Raw genomic sequence first — 12,410 nt, 5'->3', positions numbered from 1 at the left:
CATCTCCAGTTCTCCATCCTACAAAGTCAAATGACTTCAGCCTCCATGAATATCCATCTTTGTCTCCTCAGCTCCCTAAGACTGATGTGCTCTATTTACACTATTATTCAGGAATTGAATGCAGGTTGCTCATAGGGATCATCTTGTTTCTCTTCTCTCATGGACCAATGAGTCCTGTGTTTCCTGTTGTCCAATGTGAATAAACAGTTGTCTTATAATTGTTGTCCAATTCTCTAGTTGTCCATAGTAGGAAGATACTCCATTCCAGTTACTTCATTATGGCCAGAAGCAGAAGTCTCAATATGCTTCTTAAGATCAGCTTAGCCACACAGATGAAATGAAGGGCATGTGTATCCAATTACACATTTCATTTGGAAATTTCAAAGTTATTTTGTTTTAGGATAGTACAGTTAAAGACAAGAAGATGAAGAGGAAAATGGCAGTGTATATATGTGTGTAAAGATATATTCTGCTCCATGTGCTTGATCTAACAAAGATTAAAATATCAAAAATATAAGAAACTAAACATGTTTGTTGAGCAATCAAGAGTTTGAACCTGTGATTTACTATAACGGGTAAGGAAAATACAGTTTATTGTAAACTTGTTGGCACAAATGTGGCTCGTGAGAATACTCTTTGTCAGTGTGGGGAGTCCAGATTGGACACACCCCACTCGAGTCTGCTCCTCTGCTATATATATATATATATATATATATATATATATATATATATATATATACACACACTGTATATACTGACATGAGTAAAACAAGTCAAATGTATTTTGAAGGAAAAGGTGACATTTGTTTAAATTAGATATATAATTCAGGACTCATCAATGTTTGCCAAAGAGGGGGATATGAGAGGTAGATTCGCCTGGCTACCAACTGCATACCTGTAGTATAAAATACAGATGTTTTAATATGGTGCAGCCTCTGTTTTTTTTGTTGTTGTTCTTTTTTCCCCTTACCTCTTCTCATTGTTGGATCTTCTACACTAACCTCTTTTGAGGCTCACTCCTGATCCCCTACTAAACCTTGCATTTCTGAGATGAGATGATGAGCTTGTTTCCATGGAGACAAATTCCAGGTAAGCATTACTTAATCTCACAAATTTTTGCATATTAACAGGACACAAGGCTTGGCTCAAAAACTAGGAAATGTACTCATAAATTTATGGCCACCTTAAAAACTCTCTTCAAAGAAAAAAAAATATATATATATATATATATATATATATATATATATATACACACACACACTATTCAACAATGTGTGTATGTGTACATTATGTGTACTTAGATGTTGACTTTGTTGGGTTCCTTCCAACTGCCTCTACAAGGGGTGAGAGCCAGCGAGTGCTGCTTATATTTAAATCCATCCTGTCTGTTCTGAGTCTCCTAGAATGAGCTGTGCAAACCACGATACATATAGAGCTAATCTAACAAAATGAATGTGAACTGTACAAGAGTAACCATTTGGGAAATAGCAATAAAAGAAAAAAATCCAATTCAAAATATCCCAGACAAAATAGTACCTAGTAAGCAATATATACAAAATAAATGTACAAAATCCATATGAAGAAATTATAAAACCTTTTCAGGAACACAAGAGATGTCAATAAAGACTGAATTTGTTGGAAACATTGTTACCGCTTTACACAGTAACTCAGAAATTTAATAAAAACAGAATAATTTTTTAAATTGATAAATTGATTCAGAGTTACCTTATAAGGATGGAGAGTTAAGTCATGGACTTGCCCAACAGTACACTGACTTGTATTTTACATTTCACTTGCATTACTTACATAGTAAATTGATTAATTTGTTGAAAAATAAATTAGAGAAAACAAAAAAAGAATGTTAATATAAAATTTGCTATCATATTTACTCAACTCTTAGTCTAATCCAGTCTTCAAAATATTTTCAAGTTCATGATATTTAAAAGGTCTATTGCTAAATACAAGAGAGTTCAAGTATTTCCATTTATCTTGGTCACAAATAAACAAAATTTCATGGAGAGAATTATGATATAGTGTTATGGATCTTGAAATCAGAGGTTTCCTTAGAATTAAGGCTGAGTAGAGCCCAAAACACTGAAACTCTTCCCGATACAGTTAAGGTATACGGGTTTCTGGCAGAGCAAGGCAGCTTGTAAAAATATCATGGATATTTACATGGAGACAATGATACAGCTGTGGGTGTAATGAACTTCTACATTTTAGAGTAGCTACCTATGAATGGCCATTGGCTAAAGTGGGTGGTGTTTGAAACGACAATCACTTAGGAATAATTCCAAGCATGAAGTGTGTCCTTTTGAATATTATCTGTGAATTGCTATTTTCAACTGAATATAAATTTGGAGTTGCTTAAAATATATGGTGCTACATTTAAGGTTGCATCAAGGGAAATCAAAGGAAAATGGCGTGATGTTGCAGAAGATCCAGGCAGGGGAGGCAAGGTGAATGATTCTAGATACAGCTCACTATTTATTAACATTGTTACATACAGTAAGTCACTCCAATGTCATAAAGCTTATTTCTTTTTCTCAAAAATGAATTAGTTGGTTTTAAAATATTTTATACCTCTTTAGGTTATAGTGAAAATCAAATCAGATCACATATGTGAGAATGCTATATAAATTAAAAATGTTATTATGATTATCCTCCTTAGTATTCAATTATTTTCAAAGTTTCAAGCACCCCAAAGACACCAATCAGATGAAATGTTGTGATCAAATGGAATGCATCAATCAAAACAGTTAAGGTGCTACAGTGGCCAGCTCATAGTTAGAAAGGAAAAGCTATTATGTTTTCTTTGCACCATCTCCTCTCACATGCCACCTTAAAGTTATAATGGTGTTAGTTGCGTAAGCAACACTTGAGTGAGAAAAATAATCCATTCTAAATTATGAACGGTTTTACCAACCTATCTTGGCCATACCAGGGGTATCAATAGGATGCAATGGAAACACTGTAGGACTAAGAGGTAGGCATTCCAGCATTGATCGTTATTAGCAGAATAGCTTAGGTTCTTCATCTTTAAAATAAGGCTTAGATAGGATCCATCTAGTTCTAATATGCTGACTCTGAAAAAATTCACAAGAGAACACACCCATCAAATCAAAAGTATTCTTTGGCAAGAGATGTGGTATTTTCTTACATAAAAATTGTTTTTTCACCTCTAGGCAACTACGAATATAACATACCTTTTCATTATCATCCTACAAATGCCAGTGTCTTGAAAGCATTTACAGCACTGTAGACTTCTCTGTGGACCCACATACACAGGAATGAAAAGAAAATTCAGAAATGTTTGATGGTAAATGGATGCCCTCGTTCTACACACCACGTTTCATTTTTCTCATCTAATTTCTAAGATGACAAAGCAGGAATAGAAAAGATCTTGAGAAGGGTAAGAGATATGATTACTGTAAAGCAATTTCCTAATAGGAGAGTTTCAGAGAATGAGGGCTATTTAATATGAAAAGAAGACGATACCAAGGAAGATAATAGAGCTACAGTAATGATGAATGGCACACAGGAGGGTAAATGTTTCTGACTGACCTATTTTAAATATTATAAAATAGATAAAAAGGATTATCACCAAAGCCCTGTTCCTAAACACCATGTAACAAATGGCATTTAGAGACTGTTCTTTGAAACTGACCCATATGTACAGTTCTGATAACATGTACTAGAGTAAAAGAACACTCGATAAAATCAGACAGCCAGCAAATTGAAAACTGGTTAGAGGCTTTTCTTTTTTCTGAATGCGGAAGGCTAATACACAGGCAAATTGCCAGTCAAATTTCATGGAGGTAAAAGGGGTACAGAGACTGGTAAGGGAAGAAAGAAGTGAGTGAGAAACAGTGAAAGACGCAGAGATTGTAAAACGAAAAATATATACATACGTATGAAATACAAAAATATATACAAAATAATATCAACCAATTGCCAACTGATAATCAAGTCATTATGATGGGTTCAGGAAACACCCTAAGTCTTCACTTTAGGCTTGCCCACGAAAGCATGACATTCTGTTTAATTTAATTAGTTTTGTGATGGGTTCTTGTTTAGGAAGCTTTCCAAATCATAGGCCCTCACCATTCACATAAGGATACATTTTCTGATTTGGCATAATATTGTCTATACCTAGAAACACAAAGGACTAATGACTAATGGATCTGACTTTTCAGTATAGGGAAAAATCTTTCCTTGAGAAATGGGTTCTCCTTATGTCAGAGCAGCTAAATCTCTTAGTCCACATCTTGATGCGTTCAAATGCAGTGTAAGTAAAGTCAAGGCTTAGTAAAGTAGATATTATTGTAGTCAGAAAAGTGAAATGGCAGGCTTTCTATGCCAAAACTAACAAAGCCATCACTTAAGGTTTACAGTGGAATACAAAAATGCCATTTACAATTTGAAACAAAAGAACCATTAGTTGTCTACCCCCTTTTTTGAATTATTGATTTACAAGCCTTTACTTTCATGCATTGCAGCCAAAGCCTGCATGCTTAACAATTTTTTTCTTCTTTAAAATGGTTGTTACTGATTATGCTTCCAAACAGCAGCCTCCCAACTCTCTTTTCTCACTGTCAGCTTCTCAATTTGTTTCATGAATAACAACTTTCATTTTCCTTAATTATGTTTTTGGAATATTTACTTGCAGACACCTCTTACCACACCACAATAACATTTTGTAGATCCCCTGTTTTAAGATTGAACCACTGGAAACAATGATTACTGAATTCTGCAAAGCTTGACTGTATTTGCTACATTTATTCTGACTTCTGCTTTAAGCTATATCCAGGTTGCTCTCATTTGCAGAGAGATGAGAATGAATATAACATTACTTCTTACTCTCCTCTGGCCCATATCTCATCCCACCAAACCACAAGCTTTTTATTTTAATCACAGCATCATTGTTAGTAGTGGCAAAATGACTTTAATAAAGCTAAAATACTCAGCTGAATCTAAATTTACCAACTTCAATCTCATACTTTCTGCCTCCCTCTAGGGTGTCCTACTACAATCAGTAAATGGCACAAGAATCAGTTCAAGAAGGCTGAGTTTTGGGCAAACAATTAAATTGGTAAATGTCAATTTATTTAGAGCCTTTGCTACTTGTGTTCTCTGTGGCAAAGACTATTAATAGAATTTGTGCATCTTTTATAAACCTAAGCGATATTATTCCTATTCAATAGATATGATTCAAAATAACAGATAGGATTTCAGTGTTGTCAATTACAGTAAAGACTTTACACACGCACACACACACACACACATACACACGTATATATCCATCTAGTTGGGTTTGACCACTGGTTTGCTTTCACCAGGAATTATTTTTAGACATTAATATAACAATTTTGCTACAATGAAGACCATTGTATTCAAATTACTATTATTTGACCTATTACTGTTTCAAAGCATAAACAGAAGTGTTGGTTAATCACCAACCCTTAAAATTTCTGTTATTAATAATGATCTCTGCTTAAATGGCACCACAGTTTAAACAACTGGACAAAACGCTCTATCACAGGAACAAAGTTGTTAAGTGTAAGTCTATGCTGCAGATGTGAGTTTCCAAGTTGTTCAATAATCTGACAAGAGATTAATTGTCTAAATGGGCACTGCCTTGTTTTTCTTTCTTAACATAATTACTTGTGCAAATTATATTCTTCCTCCAGAAATTCTACCTTTGGTTATAACATTTTTGGAATTTGACTTGAAAAGGGTATACAGTATTTGATGTGATTATCTTTAACACTATACTATGGGAAAATTTGAGTTTGGAAATTGACACCAACAACTCAAGACTAATGAATAAGGAAGGTAAGTGTTCAAGTTGGGTTAATTCATTTGGGTTAAGAATATGTTCCGATTTTAGAGTAATAAGATATGTTTTCACGTGTCTTGTAAATCAATTCTGAAGGTAATTCTGAGAGTTGAGTCCCGGAATTATTTTGAAAAATGGGATAAAACCATGTTCTCGAAAGTAGTGGCTTACAAACAAGTTCCTCGTGCAACTGTACAGATACTGCTGTTTTAAAAAACTGATTTGTGTATTTTGTCAGAGTATTCATTTCGAGTGATCTTTTAGTTCAAAGAAGGAATGTTTATCAAGATTCTAATCAGGTAAAGATAAACCTAAACATATCTATTTCACTACAGCCTAATCTTATCCATTATGTCCATTTAATTGCATCCTCATGGGTTTCTACTTCACTCATTCACTATATCTACCTTCATATCTCACAGAGAATTTAGAAATAGGGAAGCAGCACCTTCAAATATCATCTAAAACCTCTGAGCAGCTGGCAAGCAGTCAAGAAGCAACTACCCGAGATTAACCTAGAGAAAGTTGAAGAGTTGAACCGTGTTATAAAATGGGTCAAGGGACCAAGGAAACACATGCCTTCTCTAATAAAAATCTGCCCTACCTCTCTCATTGATTGGATTGCTGTCGTACTCAAAGGTGATAAAATATCGGGAAAGAACATGGGAAGGCAGAAACAAAATACTCATTATGAGGTAGAGATAAAATGACTTAGATCTTTTTTTTTTTTTTGCTATAATTAATCCAGCAATAGTAGTAACATTTTTGAGCACCATTTTAAGTGAGATTCATTGATATCTCACAATTACTCCCATTTTGCTGCTCCCTCGTTCTCATTTTGATTACTTGCAGATAATTTTTATTGTGTGTTGATTTTAAATAAGGTAAATTAATTTGAAATATTTGATCTATAATAGAGCATGCTGTAATCTGTTCCACATGACAGTTATAGTGAATATTCCATAACTAAAGACCCCTGGGCAGTGATCCTTAAGTTAAAGAGGACATCGAACAGTGCATTTTTTTTACCGTTTACTAAGTGTTTTTAAGAGTAAATAAATTACAAAAGAAGAAACAAAGGAAGGGAGGGAGGGAAGAAGCAAAGAAGGAAGAAAAAAAGAAGGTAAAAAGGAAGGAGAAAGGGAGGAAGAAAATTTGACTATTTGAGATGAAAAAAATGAGGGTTACCTTCAACTTGCAGGAAAAAGAACATTTAAAAAATACCTGCCAATTCCCTGGTGGCGCAGTGGTTGAGAGTCCGCCTGCCAATGCAGAGGTCACGGGTTCGTGCCCCGGTCCGGGAAGATCCCACATGCCGCGGAGCGGCTGGGCCCGTGAACCATGGCCGCTGAGCCTGCGCATCCGGAGCCTGTGCTCCACAACGGGAGAGGCCACAGCAGTGAGAGGCCCACGTACCGCAAAAAACAAAATAATAATAATAAAATAAAATAAAAATACCTGCCAAGTTTCAAAATGATAAGAGTCTGCCCATTAATTGCCATGATAATGTATTTGTAGACTTAGAATTTAGTGACATCAGCTATAATTTTATAATTGTCACACAGTTATACAATCTATGTTGTTATGCTAATTAACACATTTCTGTCTGGATAAGATAAGAGATGTTGCCCAGGAATGGATGCAAGCCTAAGATTCTCAGGCGGAAGAATTCTGGTAATGCCAGGCAAGATTTATGAGTAATAACAAAAACTGGGTGTGAATTTCAGCTTCATCATGTTCCTGTAGTTACAGCATGTCCTTCAACTTTTATATCTCCAGCCTCATAGTTTGCAAGATCTTTTCATTAGTTTCCAACGTCATAACTTGACAGTTAATTCATTTAATACATTACTTAACAGTTTCCTTTCACTTTCGGAGAAGTGTGTCACTAAAGGGTTTTATTAGAGATCTTACTGATGTCTCTGAAATGGTACCTCTTGGTAGAGGCTACTAGAGAAAGAATCCATAATCATCATTCCCTCTTTTTCATAAAATGCAGTTTAAAATGTTTTCTTGTCACTGTACGATTAGAGAAAAAATGGATCTGCACACCGGACACAGATACCTACAGGCAATCTTCACTGGAAGCGCCAAGATTAGGTCCACTCTGGGGCGATGGAGGAAAGTGAAGTTTTCCCAAATGACTCAGGACAATAAAATTTCAGCTGTTCCTGGGGAAACAGCTTCAAATTCTATTCAGCTATTTGTCATCTAATCCCAAGTGATTTAGCAGGTTCTGTCCAAAATTGACTGGTACCTTTAAGAAAATGCAAATTTCACCTCAGCCTTATGCAAATTCCACCATCAGGCATTACCATCTTATTGCTCACTGCCCTGTGTAGAGTAGGTGAGCAGTGGATATTGGCGGGGAAAATGTAAGTTGAGAAACTTCCACTAGAAATAAGGATTGTTTTTCTTTTTTCTCATTCCTACAGAATTCAGTGACTCTCTACCAAATTATACAAGGAAGCTGCTGTCCTTTCTTCTTTCCTATTAATTTTTCTAAAATGTTCACTGACCTTTGGATATAAAGTAACATGAAAGATGAGGGACTAAACTGATTGGTTCTGGAAGCTGGTATGGTTTTGTGAGTCTTGGTCTCTTTCTCTGTGATAAATTGAATTATTGGTCTCAAATGTTCACTTCCCTGGAATCGTTTTATACACTTACACCTGTGTCACAGCCTCATGGTATGCTGAATAAACTTTGGGATTACTGACTTTGGGTTTGGCCTCCTGACTTGCTTTGGCCAGTGGGATGCTAGTGGAAATGACTTGAGTAAGATGTTTGATATATGCTTGAGCACTTGGCCTTGTCATCTTTGCTTCTTCCACCATCATGAGAACAAAATACCCCAAGTTGCCATAGTCCTTAGGCTCCATAAAGAGACTTGAGGTTCAAAGCCACCACACCTGATGCTTGTAGATCCTAAATCTGAATCAGACACACCCTAGACAACATGCAGTTGTGTGAGATATAAATGTATATTATATGCCTCTGAGTATTTTTGTTTGTTAGCAGCAAAAGCTGATACTGACCCCAGTAGGCTTCTGCCCTGAATAGAACTGACCAAAAACTTGTGTAAGTGGAATAAATGTTTGTTACCTGGCAGCCTTTGTGTAGGTAGCAAGGATCAACACGGAATAATGCTGGGTTATTTTTCTTCCCCTACCCCATTCCCTTTACTAGCCTCTTCTTAGCCACCCCAAATAAACACACAAGACTTTCCCTCTAAATACATTCAAAGCAGCTAGATACGTATTCAACTTTAATCAAGCAAATTAACATTTCTTTCTCTTCCTTTCTTATAGAGTTTCTTTCACCTCTGTCTTGGTGGGTCATCTGGATGCCTTTTGATGTTCTAAGATTTGCAGTCTGCCTACCTCTGAGGATAAAACTAAATCTCAGTACTTGCTGTAAGTGTTTAAGTTCTCAACATTTTCATGCAATAAAAGTATCGTCACAGTCAAATATGAGCAAAGTTACCCAGGATATGATACTTATTAGCAGTCACATTAAGTGGTATTTCTACTGTTGTTTGGAATTGACTTAATGAGCAAAGATATAACTTTCCCCTCATTTTTTTGCCCTTAATTTTGTTCCACGACACGAAAGGCCCATTTCATCTATCTTCAGTAGGAGCTCCTCAAGCATTTTTATGAAAATAGTTTACAAACCTATAATGCTTCCTTTTTTCAAATCTCCTGGAATATCTATTGAATATAGATAGGTATGGTGTATATAAGACACCTATTTAGGTATAACACAATGCAGATTATAGGCTCATGGGCTAGTGGGTTCATAGGTAAGAAAAGAAAAGGAATGAAGTTTGGAATTTTAGACCATTCTTTCATTATTTAACATCTATAGTTATAAGTAATTTAGGTTAGAAAGGGAAATGAAAAAAACTGAAATTCTGTTGTTATAAATACAGTGTTTATTTCAGGTAAGGTATGAGCTGGCAATCAGTTTAGTCTCTCTTCACTGATAACCAGTCTGTTCCATCCAAAATGTACGTGGTCCATTAAGCATCAATATCTAAAGTGCTTTGGTCTTCTCCCTCTCCTAATTTACATGCTTTCCACTTTTGGTACAATAAAAATGCAAGATCATAATTCAACCTTAATAACTTTCTAAACATGTCTTTCATCTCTCCACTTTTTTTAATTGGCATACTCAGTAAGTCAATGAGATTTTAAAAATAAGGTTACTATACTCCTCTGTACTTCAGATCTACTTGTGGAACACAGTCACCACTTATAAGTCACTGTTCAACTCAGAAAAACCTCATCCTTTGTTGAGCCTATGTTAAATATAAGCATAGAAACACACAATTGTTTTGTGCAAGATGAAATAAACAAGAAGTCTTTTCAATGAACATTTATGGAGTCAGATATCCTCCAAGGTGATGAAATATATGGGACAGATATTCTCTAGGTGTTGGGTATGCACAATCCATGTCCTTCAAGTGTTAGAGCATAAAGTGACGGGCATGACAATAGAGGCAAACACAAAATGTTATATTAGCTCTGATGTTGGATGCATTATCAACCATGAAGTGGACACAGAAAAGGTTAGACCAAAAAAAGATTCAAATAATAGTTACACATGTGCCTGAAGTTTTAACTTTTTTTTTTTTTTTTTTTTTTTGCGGTACGCGGGCCTCTCACTGCCGTTGCCTCTCCCATTGTGGAGCACAGGTTCCGGACGCGCAGTGGGGTCCTCCCGGAACGGGGCACGAACCCGTGTCCCCTGCATTGGCAGGCGGACTCTCAACCACTGCGCCACCAGGGAAGCCCCTGAAGTTTTAAATTTTAAATGTTGAGTAGGAACTTTTCAGATTGAGAAGAGCAAAGACAGGGAGATTTGAAAGCATATATTGAGGCCCTGAAGTTTTAATGTGTAAGATTGGAGCAACATTAGAAAATATAAGGGGCTGAGATATGTATAAGGTGTGCCTAGATTACAATGGCTTTTACCACATGATTTTTAAACAAGGAGTGGTTGTCCTTGAAGAGGTCCACAATGTGGAGTGACAATCCTAGATTTTTATGTAAAAAGAATATTCCGGAAGTGGTCTGGAGATTAGAGATAGGACCAAATATAGGACATTAGCAGTTTTCGTCCAATAGCTTCTCTTCTGAAGTCACTATTTGCAAATTGGAATTGTTGCAAAATAAGATTTTATTCTCTTATAGTCCTAAATAGACATTAACACCATCTTACCGGTCAGCTCAAAAACATTAATGACTTATAGGAGAGTTACCTAACTCCATTAACGCAAATTTGAGTTCCTTTGTCCATTTTGATTGAGTGAGGTGATCACAAAATTCCAAATATAAATACCTTGGAAACTAAGACTCCAGCACTTAACTAAAGAACTAATTCCTTCCTGCTGTGTCTGCACTGGTTGCATAATGCTCTCTGAGGTGAGCATGTAGTCCAAGTCTCTACACTGAACATGCTGTCTTAGCCGAAGGAAGCCAGGGGGATTTTCCCTTATAACCACTTCAAATAGGAACAATGACAAGAACATCTCATTAGGAGAACATACTGCATTGTCCTAAAATCTCTGTAAGACACAGCTCTAAGGGACTCACGCCCATGTATTTAAGTCCCACATCAACAAAGCTTTCCATTTAAATAGTCCCTACTGGGAAAATTGCATTAGTGTTTGTGATCTGTTAATTACAAATAGGCAGACTCCTAATGCCTCCTGTAAGGTTTCCAAGACATCCTGTGAAAATTAATCATAATGGATTTTTCAAAGTTTTTGTTTCTCTCCAATGGTTAATTATAGCTCCAATGAGTCTAATAAAACTGTGCCACGATGCCTCTATTGATAGTCCTTAGAACTGCAGGAAGCCAAAAGTTCAAGTTATTTAATCAGAGGGCTTGATTTGTTTGGAACATTATCACAATATGAGCTGGATTTTGTCACTCAGGGCCTATTAGGTGAAAGACTGTGAGCACTTTCATTTTCCTTGCTCCAGATGAAGATTATTTAAAGATCTCTCCCTGCTCCCTCCAGAGTTTCTTTTGCATGAACATCCTGGTATAGGAGAAAAAGTGCACGTGGCTAATTCTGGATAATAGAGCAAAATCACTTGGCCTATGACAGCATTGTATGGTATTGGTAATAAACTCTAACAATTTACACCAATCGTCTATGGGAAGTACTTTGTCTGAGTCTTTTACATTTAAAAAAAAAATATGAAGTTATTCTGTCGAATCAGTTAATTTCTCCCACCTGTTTTTATGTCTTGGCAGTCCAAGAACAGTCTCTTCTGAATATATAGAGCAAGTGATGAACAAGGGATAAGGCTGCTAAAAATGCATAATCCCATATAGACGGGCTCTTCATCCACTCTAGGTACAACTTGAATTTGATTTCTCTAATGTTTTATACTCTCTATCAGAAACACTTAGGAGAAGAAATATTGTTTGTGCAAAAGGCTGAGGACCAACAATAGGGTTATGTTCTAGTTGAAAGACTATTTGAAAGTAAACATCCAGGAAATTTGCCTTTTGTACATGAAATACACCTGAATTTCATGAAGTACATTCTCTA

Source organism: Lagenorhynchus albirostris, chromosome 9 (assembly GCF_949774975.1).
Source record: "Lagenorhynchus albirostris chromosome 9, mLagAlb1.1, whole genome shotgun sequence".
Classification (NCBI taxonomy): Eukaryota; Metazoa; Chordata; class Mammalia; order Artiodactyla; family Delphinidae; genus Lagenorhynchus; species Lagenorhynchus albirostris.
The sequence above is the reverse complement of the archived record's forward strand: the minus strand, read 5'-3'. Positions refer to the sequence as shown.